The sequence below is a fragment of the Cucurbita pepo genome, chromosome LG18 (assembly GCF_002806865.2).
Source record: "Cucurbita pepo subsp. pepo cultivar mu-cu-16 chromosome LG18, ASM280686v2, whole genome shotgun sequence".
Taxonomy (NCBI): Eukaryota; Viridiplantae; Streptophyta; class Magnoliopsida; order Cucurbitales; family Cucurbitaceae; genus Cucurbita; species Cucurbita pepo.
Genome location: NC_036655.1, coordinates 1,523,383 through 1,535,689, shown reverse-complemented (window position 1 = coordinate 1,535,689; position 12,307 = coordinate 1,523,383). Strand labels below are relative to the sequence as shown.

The 12,307-nt window shown below is 35.4% G+C and overlaps 12 non-coding genes across 12 annotated transcripts; all 12 read right to left on the bottom strand.

Annotated features, from left to right (window-relative positions):
* Nucleotides 1-263: 263 nt before the first annotated feature.
* Nucleotides 264-344, bottom strand: TRNAS-UGA. The gene has a single exon. It is a non-coding gene; the product is annotated as a tRNA-Ser (tRNA).
* A 457-nt stretch (nucleotides 345-801) lies between these two features.
* TRNAS-UGA lies at nucleotides 802-883 on the bottom strand. Its single transcript has one exon. It is a non-coding gene; the product is annotated as a tRNA-Ser (tRNA).
* Nucleotides 884-1,234: 351 nt separating this feature from the next.
* TRNAS-UGA lies at nucleotides 1,235-1,316 on the bottom strand. The gene has a single exon. It is a non-coding gene; the product is annotated as a tRNA-Ser (tRNA).
* A 646-nt stretch (nucleotides 1,317-1,962) lies between these two features.
* TRNAS-UGA lies at nucleotides 1,963-2,043 on the bottom strand. The gene has a single exon. It is a non-coding gene; the product is annotated as a tRNA-Ser (tRNA).
* A 351-nt stretch (nucleotides 2,044-2,394) lies between these two features.
* TRNAS-UGA lies at nucleotides 2,395-2,476 on the bottom strand. The gene has a single exon. It is a non-coding gene; the product is annotated as a tRNA-Ser (tRNA).
* A 398-nt stretch (nucleotides 2,477-2,874) lies between these two features.
* Nucleotides 2,875-2,956, bottom strand: TRNAS-CGA. Its single transcript has one exon. It is a non-coding gene; the product is annotated as a tRNA-Ser (tRNA).
* A 398-nt stretch (nucleotides 2,957-3,354) lies between these two features.
* On the bottom strand, nucleotides 3,355-3,436 carry TRNAS-CGA. Its single transcript has one exon. It is a non-coding gene; the product is annotated as a tRNA-Ser (tRNA).
* Nucleotides 3,437-3,668: 232 nt separating this feature from the next.
* Nucleotides 3,669-3,750, bottom strand: TRNAS-UGA. Its single transcript has one exon. It is a non-coding gene; the product is annotated as a tRNA-Ser (tRNA).
* Nucleotides 3,751-3,926: 176 nt separating this feature from the next.
* On the bottom strand, nucleotides 3,927-4,008 carry TRNAS-UGA. The gene has a single exon. It is a non-coding gene; the product is annotated as a tRNA-Ser (tRNA).
* Nucleotides 4,009-4,800: 792 nt separating this feature from the next.
* On the bottom strand, nucleotides 4,801-4,882 carry TRNAS-UGA. Its single transcript has one exon. It is a non-coding gene; the product is annotated as a tRNA-Ser (tRNA).
* An 803-nt stretch (nucleotides 4,883-5,685) lies between these two features.
* TRNAS-UGA lies at nucleotides 5,686-5,767 on the bottom strand. Its single transcript has one exon. It is a non-coding gene; the product is annotated as a tRNA-Ser (tRNA).
* A 1,748-nt stretch (nucleotides 5,768-7,515) lies between these two features.
* Nucleotides 7,516-7,598, bottom strand: TRNAL-UAA. The gene has a single exon. It is a non-coding gene; the product is annotated as a tRNA-Leu (tRNA).
* Nucleotides 7,599-12,307: the final 4,709 nt, after the last annotated feature.

Genomic DNA, 12,307 nt, shown 5'->3' with positions numbered 1-12,307 from the left:
CAAGTGAAACCCAACAGATTTCGAATCTGTCTCTTTAACCACTCGGACATATCGATAATGACATTTGGTTAATTTTAGGTAAAATTTACACGAGTTGAAAAATAACGACTCAATAAATGAAAACGTCAATAAATGAAAACGTCAACAACATGGTTAGAACCTGTATCAACAATGATATTTGGTCAATTTTAGATAAAAGTTACTCGAGTTGAAAATTAACGACTTAATTCTTCTTTGATAGTTTCTAATAAAAGGAATTAAAACGTCGACAGCAGGGTTGAACCTGCCCGGGTTGAACCCAACAGATTTCAAGTCTCTCTCCTTAACCACTCGGACATATCGACAATGATATTTCGTCAATTTTAGATAAAAGTTACTCTTGTTGAAAACTAACGACTCAATTCTACTNCTTGTTGAAAACTAACGACTCAATTCTACTTTGATAGTTTATAATATAATAAGAGTAAATTAAAACGTCGACAACAAGGTTTGAACTTTAAGGGGTGAAAACCAACAAATTTCAAGTTTGTCTCCTTAACTACTCGAACATATCAACAATGATATTTGATCAATTTTAGATAAAAGTAACTCAAGTTGAAAATAACAAATCAATTGAATTGGACATATCGACAATGACATTTAGTCAATTTTAGGTGAAAGTTACTCGAGTTGAAAAATAACGACTCAATAAATTAAAACGTCAACAATATGATTAGAACGTGTATCGACAATGATATTTGGTAACAAATCAATTGAATTGGACATATCGACAATGACATTTTCTAATAATAAGAATTAAAACGTCGACAGCAGGGTTTGAACCTGCGCGGGTGAAACCCAAAAGATTTCAAGTTTGTCTCCTTAACCACTCAGACATATCGACAATGATATTTAGTCAATTTTAGATAAAAGTTACTCGAGTTGAAAACTAACGACTTAATTCTACTTTGATAGTTTATAATAAGGGTAAATTAAAACGTCGACAGCAAGGTTTGAACTTGAAGGGGTGAAAACCAACAAATTTCAAGTTTGTCTCCTTAACTACTCTAACATATCAACAATGATATTTGATCAATTTTAGATAAAAGTAACTGAAGTTGGAAATAATAAATCAATTACTTAACTACTCGGACATATCGACAATGACATTTAGTTAATTTTAGGTAAAAGTTACTCGAGTTGAAAAATAACGACTTAATTCTGCATTGATAGTTTCTAATAATAAGAATTAAAACATCGACAACAGGATTCGAACCTGCGCAAGTGAAACCCAACAGATTTCAAGTCTGTCTCCTTAACCACTAGGACATATCGCCAATGATATTTGGTCAATTTTAGAAAAAAGTTACTCGAGTTGAAAATTAACGACTCAATTCTACTTTGATAGTTTATAATAAGAGTACATTAAAACGTCAATGACAAGGTTTGAACCTGAACGGGTTAAACCCAAACAAATGTTAAGTTTGTTTCCTAAACCGCTCGAACATATCAACAATGATATTTAATCAATTTTAAATAAAAGTAACTCAAGTAAAAAATAACGAATCAATTGAACGTGCGCAAGTGAAACCCAACAGATTTCGAATTTGTCTCTTTAACCACTCGGAAATATCGACAATGACATTTGGTCACTTTTAGGTAAAAGTTACTCGAGTTGAAAAATAACGACTCAATATATGAAAACGTCAACAACATGGTTAGAACATGTATCGACAATGATATTTGGTCAATTTTAGATAAAAGTTACTCGATTTGAAAAATAACGACCTAATTCTGCTTTGATAATAAGAATTAAAATGTCGACAGCAGGGTTCGAACCTGCGGGGTGAAACCCAACAGATTTCAAGTCTGTCTCCTTAACCACTCGGACATGATATTTGGTCAATTTTAGATAAAAGTTACTCGAGTTGAAAATTAACGACTCAATTCTACTTTGATAGTTTCTAATAATAAGAATTAAAATGTCGACAGCAGGGTTGAACCTGCGCGGGTGGAACCCAAAAGAATTCAAGTCTGTCTCCTTAACCACTCGGACATATCGACAATGATATTTGGTCAATTTTAGATAAAAGTTACTCGAGTTGAAAACTAACGACTCAATTCTACTTTGATAGTTTATAATAAGAGTAAATTAAAACGTCGACAAAAAGGTTTGAACTTGAAGGGGTGAAAACCAACAAATTTCAAGTTTGTCTCCTTAACTACTCTAACATATCAACAATGATATTTGATCAATTTTAGATAAAAGTAACTGAAGTAGGAAATAATAAATCAATTACTTAACTACTCGGACATATCGACAATGACATTTAGTTAATTTTAGGTAAAAGTTACTCGAGTTGAAAAATAACGACTTAATTCTGCATTGATAGTTTCTAATAATAAGAATTAAAACATCGACAACAGGATTCGAACCTGCGCAAGTGAAACCCAACAGATTTCAAGTCTGTCTCCTTAACCACTAGGACATATCGCCAATGATATTTGGTCAATTTTAGAAAAAAGTTACTCGAGTTGAAAATTAACGACTCAATTCTACTTTGATAGTTTATAATAAGAGGAAATTAAAACGTCGACAAAAAGGTTTGAACTTGAAGGGGTGAAAACCAACAAATTTCAAGTTTGTCTCCTTAACTACTCTAACATATCAACAATGATATTTGATCAATTTTAGATAAAAGTAACTCAAGTAGAAAATAACGAATCAATTGAACCTGCGCAAGTGAAACCCAACAGATTTCGAATCTATCTCTTTAACCACTCGGACATATCGACAATGACATTTGGTCAATTTTGGGTAAAATTTACTCGAGTTGAAAAATAACGACTTAATTCTGCTTTGATAATTTCTAATAATAAGATTTAAAACATCGACATCGACAGCAGGTTTCGAACCTGCGCGGGTGAAACCCAACAGATTTCGAGTCTGTCTCCTTAACCACTCGGACATATCGAAAATGATATTTGGTCAATTTTAGATAAAAGTTACTCGAGTTGAAAACTAACGACTCAATTCTACTTTGATAGTTTATAATAAGAGGAAATTAAAACGTCGACAAAAAGGTTTGAACTTGAAGGGGTGAAAACCAACAAATTTCAAGTTTGTCTCCTTAACTACTCTAACATATCAACAATGATATTTGATCAATTTTAGATAAAAGTAACTCAAGTAGAAAATAACGAATCAATTGAACCTGCGCAAGTGAAACCCAACAGATTTCGAATCTGTCTCTTTAACCACTCGGACATATCGACAATGACATTTGGTCAATTTTGGGTAAAATTTACTCGAGTTGAAAAATAACGACTTAATTCTGCTTTGATAATTTCTAATAATAAGATTTAAAACATCGACATCGACAGCAGGTTTCGAACCTGCGCGGGTGAAACCCAACAGATTTCGAGTCTGTCTCCTTAACCACTCGGACATATCGAAAATGATATTTGGTCAATTTTAGATAAAATAGTTAGAACCTGTATCGACAATGATATTTGGTCAATTTTAGATAAAAGTTACTCGATTTGAAAATTAACGACCTAATTCTGCTTTGATAATTTCTAATAATAAGAATTAAAACGTCGACAACAGGGTTCGAACCAGNAGTTACTCGATTTGAAAATTAACGACCTAATTCTGCTTTGATAATTTCTAATAATAAGAATTAAAACGTCGACAGTAGGGTTCGAACCAGTGCGGGTGAAACCCAACAGATTTCAAGTCTGTCTCCTTAACCACTTGGACATATCGACAACGATATTTGGTCAATTTTAGATAAAAGTTACTCAAGTTTAAAATTAATGACTCAATTCTGCTTTGATAGTTTCTAATAATAAGAATTAAAACGTCGACAGCAGGGTTGAACCTGCGCGGGTGGANATTAATGACTCAATTCTGCTTTGATAGTTTCTAATAATAAGAATTAAAACGTCGACAGCAGGGTTCGAACCTGCGCGGGTGAAACCCAACAGATTTCAAGTCTGTCTCCTTAACCACTCGGACATATCGACAATGATATTTGGTCAATTTTAGATAAAAGTTACTCGAGTTGAAAATTAACGAGTCAATTCTACTTTGATAGTTTATAATAAGAGTAAATTAAAACTTCGACAACAAGGTTTGAACCTGAATGATTGAAACCCAATAAATTTAAAGTTTGTCTCCTCAACCACTCAAACATATCAACAATGATATTTGATCAATTTTAGATAAAAGTAACTCGAGTTGAAAAGAACGAATCAATTGAACGCGCAAGTGAATCCCAGATTTCGAATCTGTCTCCTTAACCACNAGTGAATCCGAGATTTCGAATCTGTCTCCTTAACCACTCGGACATATCGACAATGACATTTGGTCAATTTTAGATAAAAGTTACTCGAGTTGAAAATTAACGACTCAATTCTGCTTTGATAGTTTCTAATAATAAGAATTAAAACGTCGACAACAAGGTTCGAACCTGCGGGGGTGAAACCCAACAGATATCAAGTCTGCCTGCTTAACCACTCGGACATATCGACAATGATATTTGGTCAATTTTAGATAAAAGTTACTCGAGTTGAAAATTAACGACTCAATTCTACTTTGATAGTTTATAATAAGAGTAAATTAAAACTTCGACAACAAGGTTTGAACCTGAATGAGTGAAACCCAATAAATTTCAAGTTTCTCTGCTCAACCACTCAAACATATCAACAATGATATTTGATAAATTTTAGATAAAAGTAACTCGAGTTGAAAAGAACTGGACTTGAAAATTAACGACTCAATTCTACTTTGATAGTTTCTAATAATAAGAATTTAAACGTCGACAGCAAGGTTCGAACCTGCGCGGGTGAAACCCAACAGATTTCAAGTCTGTCTCCTTAACCACTCGGACATATCGACAATAATATTTGGTCAATTTTAGATAAAAGTTACTCGAGTTGAAAACTAACGACTCAATTCTACTTTGATAGTTTATAATAAGAGTAAATTAAAACGTCGACAAAAAGGTTTGAACTTGAAGGAGTGAAAACCAACAAATTTCAAGTTTGTCTCCTTAACTACTCTAACATATCAACAATGATATTTGATCAATTTTAGATAAAAGTAACTCAAGTAGAAAATAACGAATCAATTGAACCTGCACAAGTGAAACCCAACAGATTTCGAATCTGTCTCTTTAACCACTCGGACATATCGATAATGACATTTGGTCAATTTTACGTAAAATTTACTCGAGTTGAAAATTAACGACTCAATTCTGCTTTGATAGNTTCTACTTTGTTAGTTTATAATAAGAGTAAATTAAAAGTCGACAAAAAGGTTTGAACTTGAAGGAGTCAAAACCAACAAATTTCAAGTTTGTCTCCTTAACTACTCTAACATATCAACAATGATATTTGATCAATTTTAGATAAAAGTAACTCAAGTAGAAAATAACGAATCAATTGAACCTGCACAAGTGAAACCCAACAGATTTCGAATCTGTCTCTTTAACCACTCGGACATATCGATAATGACATTTGGTCAATTTTAGGTAAAATTTACTCGAGTTGAAAAATAACGACTCAATAAATGAAAACGTCAACAACATGGTTAGAACCTGTATCAACAATGATATTTGGTCAATTTTATATAAAAGTTACTCGAGTTAAAAATTAACGACTTAATTCTGCTTTGATAGTTTCTAATAATAAGAATTAAAACGTCGACAGCAGGGTTCGAACCTGCGCGGGTGAAACCCAACAGATTTCAAGTCTGTCTCCTTAACCACTCGGACATATCGACAATGACATTTGGTCAATTTTAGATAAAAGTTACTCGAGTTGAAAATTAACGACTCAATTCTGCTTTGATAGTTTCTAATAATAAGAATTAAAACGTCGACAGCAGGGTTGAACCTGCGCGGGTGGAACCCAACAGATTTCATGTCTGTTTCCTTAACCATTCGGACATATCGACAATGATATTTGGTCAATTTTAGATAAAAGTTACTCAAGTTTAAAACTAACGACTCAATTCTACTTAGATAGTTTATAATAAGAGTAAATTAAAACGTTGACAACAAGGTTTGAACTTGAAGGGGTGAAAACCAACAAATTTCAAGTTTGTCTCCTTAATTACTCTAACATATCAACAATGATATTTGATAAAATTTAGATAAAAGTAACTCAAGTTGATAATAACAAATCAATTGAACCTGCGCAAGTGAAACCCAACAGATTTCGAATCTGTCTCTTTAACCACTCGGACATATGGATAATGACATTTGGTCAATTTTAGGTAAAATTTACTCGAGTTGAAAAATAACGACTCAATAAATGAAAACGTCAACAACATGGTTAGAACCTGTATCAACAATGATATTTGGTCAATTTTATATAAAAGTTACTCGAGTTAAAAATTAACGACTTAATTCTGCTTTGATAGTTTCTAATAAGAGTAAATTAAAACGTCGACAACAAGGTTTGAACCTGAACAGGTGAAACCCAATAAATTTCAAGTTTGTCTCCTTAACCACTCCAACATATCAACAATGATATTTGATCAATTTTAGATAAAAGTAACTCCTTAACCACTCCAACATATCAACAATGATATTTGATCAATTTTAGATAAAAGTAACTCGAGTTGAAAATTAACGGATAGTTTCTAATACGAGTAAATTAAAATGTCGATAGCAAGGTTTGAACCTGAATGGGTGGAACCTAACAAATTACAAGTTTGTCTCCTTAACCACTCGAACATATCAACAATGATTTTTGTTCAATTTTAGATAAAAGTAACTCGAGTTGAAAAATAACGAATCAATTGAACGCGCAACTGAAGCCCAACAGATTCTGAGTTTGTCTCCTTAACCACTCGGACATTGATATTTGGGATAAAAGTTACTCAAGTTGAAAAATAACGACTCAATTATGCTTTGATAGTTTCTAATAATAAAAATTAGAACGTCAACAATAAGGTTTGAACCTGCGCGGGTGAAACCCAACAGATTTCAAGTCTATCTCCTTAACCACTCAAACATATCAACAATAATATTTTATCAATTTTCGATAAAAGTTACTCGAGTTGAAAAATAACGACTCAATTCTGCTTTGATAGTTTCTAATAAAAGTAAATTAAAATGTCAACAGTAGGGTTCGAACCTGTGAAACCAAACAAATTTCAAATCTGTGTCCTTAACCACTCGAACTTATCAACTATAATATTTGTTTTACTCGAGTTGAAAAATAACGACTCAATTCTTCTTTTATGGTTTCTAAAAAAAGTAAAATAAAACATTGATAACAAGGTTCAACCTAACAAATTTTGAGTCAGTCTCCTTAACCACTTGGACATATCGATAATGATATTTGGTTAAAACATCGACAGTAGGGTTTGAACCTGCACAAGTGAAACTAAACAGACTTGAGTGTCCTTAACCACTCAGACATATCGACAATTATATTTGGTCAATTTTTTATAAAAGTTACTCGAGTTGAAAATAACGACTCGATTCTTTTTTGATAGTTTCTTATAAAAGTAAATTAAAATGTCAACAACAGGGTTCGAACTTGCGCGGGTGAAAACCCAACAGATTTTAAGTCTGTCTCCTTAACCACTCGAACATATCGACAATGATATTTTATCAATTTTCGATAAAAGTTACTCGAGTTGAAAAATAACGACTCAATTCTGCTTTTATGGTTTCTAATAAAAGTAAATTAAAACGTCGACAGCAGGGATTATGGAGCTCTCGAATAGCCTCCCCTTAATCAAGGCTCGGCTCCTTTCTCTGGAGCCCTCGAACAAAGTACACCCTTTGTTTGATACTTTAGTCACTTTTGACTACACTTTCGAGGCTCACAATTCTTTGTTCGATATTTGAGGATTCTATAGACATGGCTCTTATACCATGTTAGGAATCAGGACTCTCCACAATGGTATGATATTGTCCATTTTGAGCATAACCTCTCATGACTTTGCTTTGGGCTTCCCAAAAAGCCTCGTACCAATGGAGATAGTATTCCTCACTTATAAACTCATGATCATTTCCTAAATTAGCCAATGTGGGACTTACTCCCGATAATCCTCAACAATCTGGATATGTTGAAAGTCATTTTACTTTTTTGCAAATCGGACATCATTTTCTATTTATTTTTGGATGAACTATGATATTGTGCCAAGTCATTTTACTTTTTTGCAAATTGGACATTATTTTCTATTTATTTTTGGATGAACTATGATATTGTGCCCTTCACCATAGAGGATGGAGTTGGGATGAGAGGTTAGTGGAGAGAGGTGGGTAAGTTTTATTTTATTTTTTATTTTTTTAAGTAATAGTTATTTATTTATTTATTTATTATTATTATTATTTTAACCTATATTTTTTTTTAATTATTTTTATTTTTACTTTTTTGGTTATTACATCAACTCTGTGTGATCACTTACTTGGATGATGCTTGTCATCCTAAACTTGTTTGTTAAGAAAATAAAATAACCATAAAAATAAAATAGTGAATAGAATAATAGAAGAGCTTTTGCTTCGGGAAGCTTGTAAATAGAAAACAAACTAAGACTACCTCTTGTTATTCCACCCAGAGAATAGGAACTTATTTTACACTTAATTGTCTAAACTTAGCTAATAACATTCCTATAAATGCCTTTTCCTTTTCAAACAATCATCCATACAAAAAGGAAAAAAAAACTAGAAAAGGAACAAAAAGAAAAAAAAACTAGAAAAGGAACAAAAAGGCTGAAAATTTTTCGTTTTAGGCAAGAAAATAAAAACTTCACAATAAAATGGCTAAGAAGATGGTGGCGGTGTTCTTAATGTGTGTTGTGGTGGTAACTATACTACAATTCTCCACGGCTGACGATACAGCCGAAATGGAAGCAAAATTCAAGTCGTTTTTTGGCAACTTGGACGGTGTGAAAGAAAAATTCAAGTTGTGTGTTGAAACCTGCAACAAGGGATGTAATAACCAAGCTTCGTGTCATACTGAGTGTGAGACAAATTGCGGCAAAAAAGAAGTTGCTGGTACATTTTTCAATCTCTTTCAATAACTTATAAAATTATTTCCTATTGTTAACTTTCAAAAATAGATAAATTGGATGAAATTGAAGGTTTATAATGAAATTTGATAACCAAATTTGAGCTAAAAATATTTTCTTTTATAATTTTATTCCAAAATTTAAATTTTTGTATTAATTTTATTTTTTTGTTGTACTTATTTTGCAGATGAACTTCACATCAATGTGCCGGCACATTGATTATTGAGGATAGAATGAATAAAGAGTTTTGAAGAATCGACGTAGAGTTTTTTTATAAAGTACTTTATTTATTTCATTATAGAGTATTTCTTTGATATTGTTGTGTTTTTGTCCACCAACAACCTCCAAAATTCAATAGATATATGGTTTATATTCACAAAATTATTTAATTTTTTATATTCCATTCATTCACCTTTCGACAATTCCTTATTGTCTTGTTCATTCCGAACAAAATCTTTTCTTTGAGGGGCTGTAATAAACACTTTTTGGAGAGATACTATTTCACAACGATTTTGCAACACTTGCTTCTAACCAAGCAAACAAGTCAGTTGTGAGAAACTCGGACATCGCGGATAACATCGGCATATGTTTGGGCCTTGAGCCACGTTGCGAGAAAAGGTTTAGAAAATGTGTGTGAGGAAATACATTTGAAAATGTGCGCACGAAATATTTTCATGAACCTTAAATAGCATATAACTTACGTTTATTTGCATCAAGCTTTCGAGGGGCTCATTCAAGACTGACTCGAACTATTAGATTACTCAATAGAAAATCAGAGCTTTGGCTTCAGCTTAGCGGGATAGAGGGAGGGGCTCATTCAAGACTGACTCGAACTATTAGATTACTCAATAGAAAATCAGAGCTTTGGCTTCAGCTTAGCGGGATAGAGGGAGGGGCTCATTCAAGACTGACTCGAACTATTAGATTACTCAATAGAAAATCAGAGCTTTGGCTTCAGCTTAGCGGGATAGAGGGAGGGGCTCATTCAAGACTGACTCGAACTATTAGATTACTCAATAGAAAATCAGAGCTTTGGCTTCAGCTTAGCGGGATAGAGGGAGGGGCTCATTCAAGACTGACTCGAACTATTAGATTACTCAATAGAAAATCAGAGCTTTGGCTTCAGCTTAGCGGGATAGAGGGAGGGGCTCATTCAAGACTGACTCGAACTATTAGATTACTCAATAGAAAATCAGAGCTTTGGCTTCAGCTTAGCGGGATAGAGGGAGGGGCTCATTCAAGACTGACTCGAACTATTAGATTACTCAATAGAAAATCAGAGCTTTGGCTTCAGCTTAGCGGGATAGAGGGAGGGGCTCATTCAAGACTGACTCGAACTATTAGATTACTCAATAGAAAATCAGAGCTTTGGCTTCAGCTTAGCGGGATAGAGGTAGGCAAGCAAAAAAGTGATTTTCGACAAGGCAAGCAAAAAAGTGATTTTCGACAGTTACAGTTATAAGGTAGACTATAGTTATAAGTGTAGGAAGAAGACATACAAATCTTTCCATTTTCTAATGATCCATTCGTCGCATACATTTTTTGAACACCTCTAACAACTGTGAGCCGTTATTGTTACTCTCTTGCTTGCATATATAACGTCTCTTTCAAAATCTCTCTTTGCCCTCGTTTTCTAAAAGCTTCCTCTTAAATCGAGGCTTGAGCATACATAGCTTGGTCGTAGGCGACGTAAGAACGAATTGGCTTAGCTCACTTGTTATTAGAAAGTGAGTGCCGCACAATTGCAAGTCTGCTGCCATCCAGAGTACGATTGTGACAAGTGCAACACAAAGCTACACATAAATGATTTAAAATAGGACATCTATAACACAGCTACACATAAATGATTTAAAATAGGACATCTATAAGATATGACTGCCTAGTATTTTAGTAGGATCTCATAAGTCTTCCGCTTGTCCACATCACCGTCTCTTTCACACTATAAAGACTCAAGCTAGAGGAGAGTTTTATTACATTCATTTCTTTCTCCTTTCTAACTTCTTCATTCTCACATTAAACTTTAGAGTTTTATTACATTCATTTCTTTCTCCTCTCTAACTTCTTCATTGTAACGGAACTGAAAAAAAAAAAAAATAATGATGGTCGTCGGCCTTCAGCTTCCCCGACCTTCAGCCATTCTGAAAGAACCTTCAGCCACAAAATTGCGACCAACAAAGGGCGGCCGAGGGCTGGGATGCCACAAAATCGCGTCCTCGACCTTCAGCCACCCTGAAAGAACCTGCAAAGAAACGAAAACGGTAAGGAAAAAGGAGAGAGAACAGAAAATCGATGAAACTCCGGCGAAGCCGAACCGTACGAATCGACGTCGAAAACCCCCATTTCACACCACAAAAGTAATCCCAGAACCCTTTACACACATCAGGAATAGGTTCTACGCGAATCCCGTACGCTGAACACCGTCGGCAAGGAAGACGGAACGGCGGACTTCCGAGCTTCTCCAGATCCAGGAGTGCGAGGCCCTTACCAACGAAATCTGTACCAAAAACGGGGTTAGGGTGTAGGATAAGCTCGGGAACGGGAAAAAAAGAGGGAAAAAGGACATCGGGACGACGTTGTCGAAGAGAGAGAGGGACCGCCGGAAAATCGCGCAGGCAGTCGGGCGAAGAGGACGAAGTCCGACCCGCGATCTAGATCCGGAAACCCGAACCGAACCCCGTACCTTCGGTTAGCCCAGAACCCACGTTACCCGCAGCCCAAACACCCGGCCTTCAATCGCGAGCCGGCCCATCAACCCGCGGCCAGTCACCCGCGAGCCGGCCCATCACCGCGCAGCCCGTCATCTGCGTTCGGTCCGAGACCCGCGAGCGGCCCGTTAACCCGCGCCTCGACCCGAGACGCCTGCACACGTGTCGCTCTCAGATTGTGCCACGTGTCACGTCTGCAGCGTGGCTACTCTCGGCTCAGGCGGCTTCATCGGCTCGGTGGCGGCTCAGTGGCTCCGGCGGCTTATTGGGCTCGGGAAACCTGTTTCCAGCCCGTTTGACACCGTTCCGACCCTCCCGAACCTGATTTCGGCTCTGTTTAAGGTAAAAGGGAACATTTTAAGGTCGTATTTCACAAATTCTAGTTGGGAATTTATTCTTATTTGTGAAATACTAACGGAAGTGACTCATGAACCAATAGGAACCAACCACCAACGGAAGCGTAGAACGTCCACGAGGAGCTAGGAGCTTACGTTATATTCTAGGGAGTACTTCGGCTAAGGCCTACCAAGTAAGTGGCTCACCCGTTGTAGGTTACGCGTTAATTGCTGTATGTTGGCACGTGCCC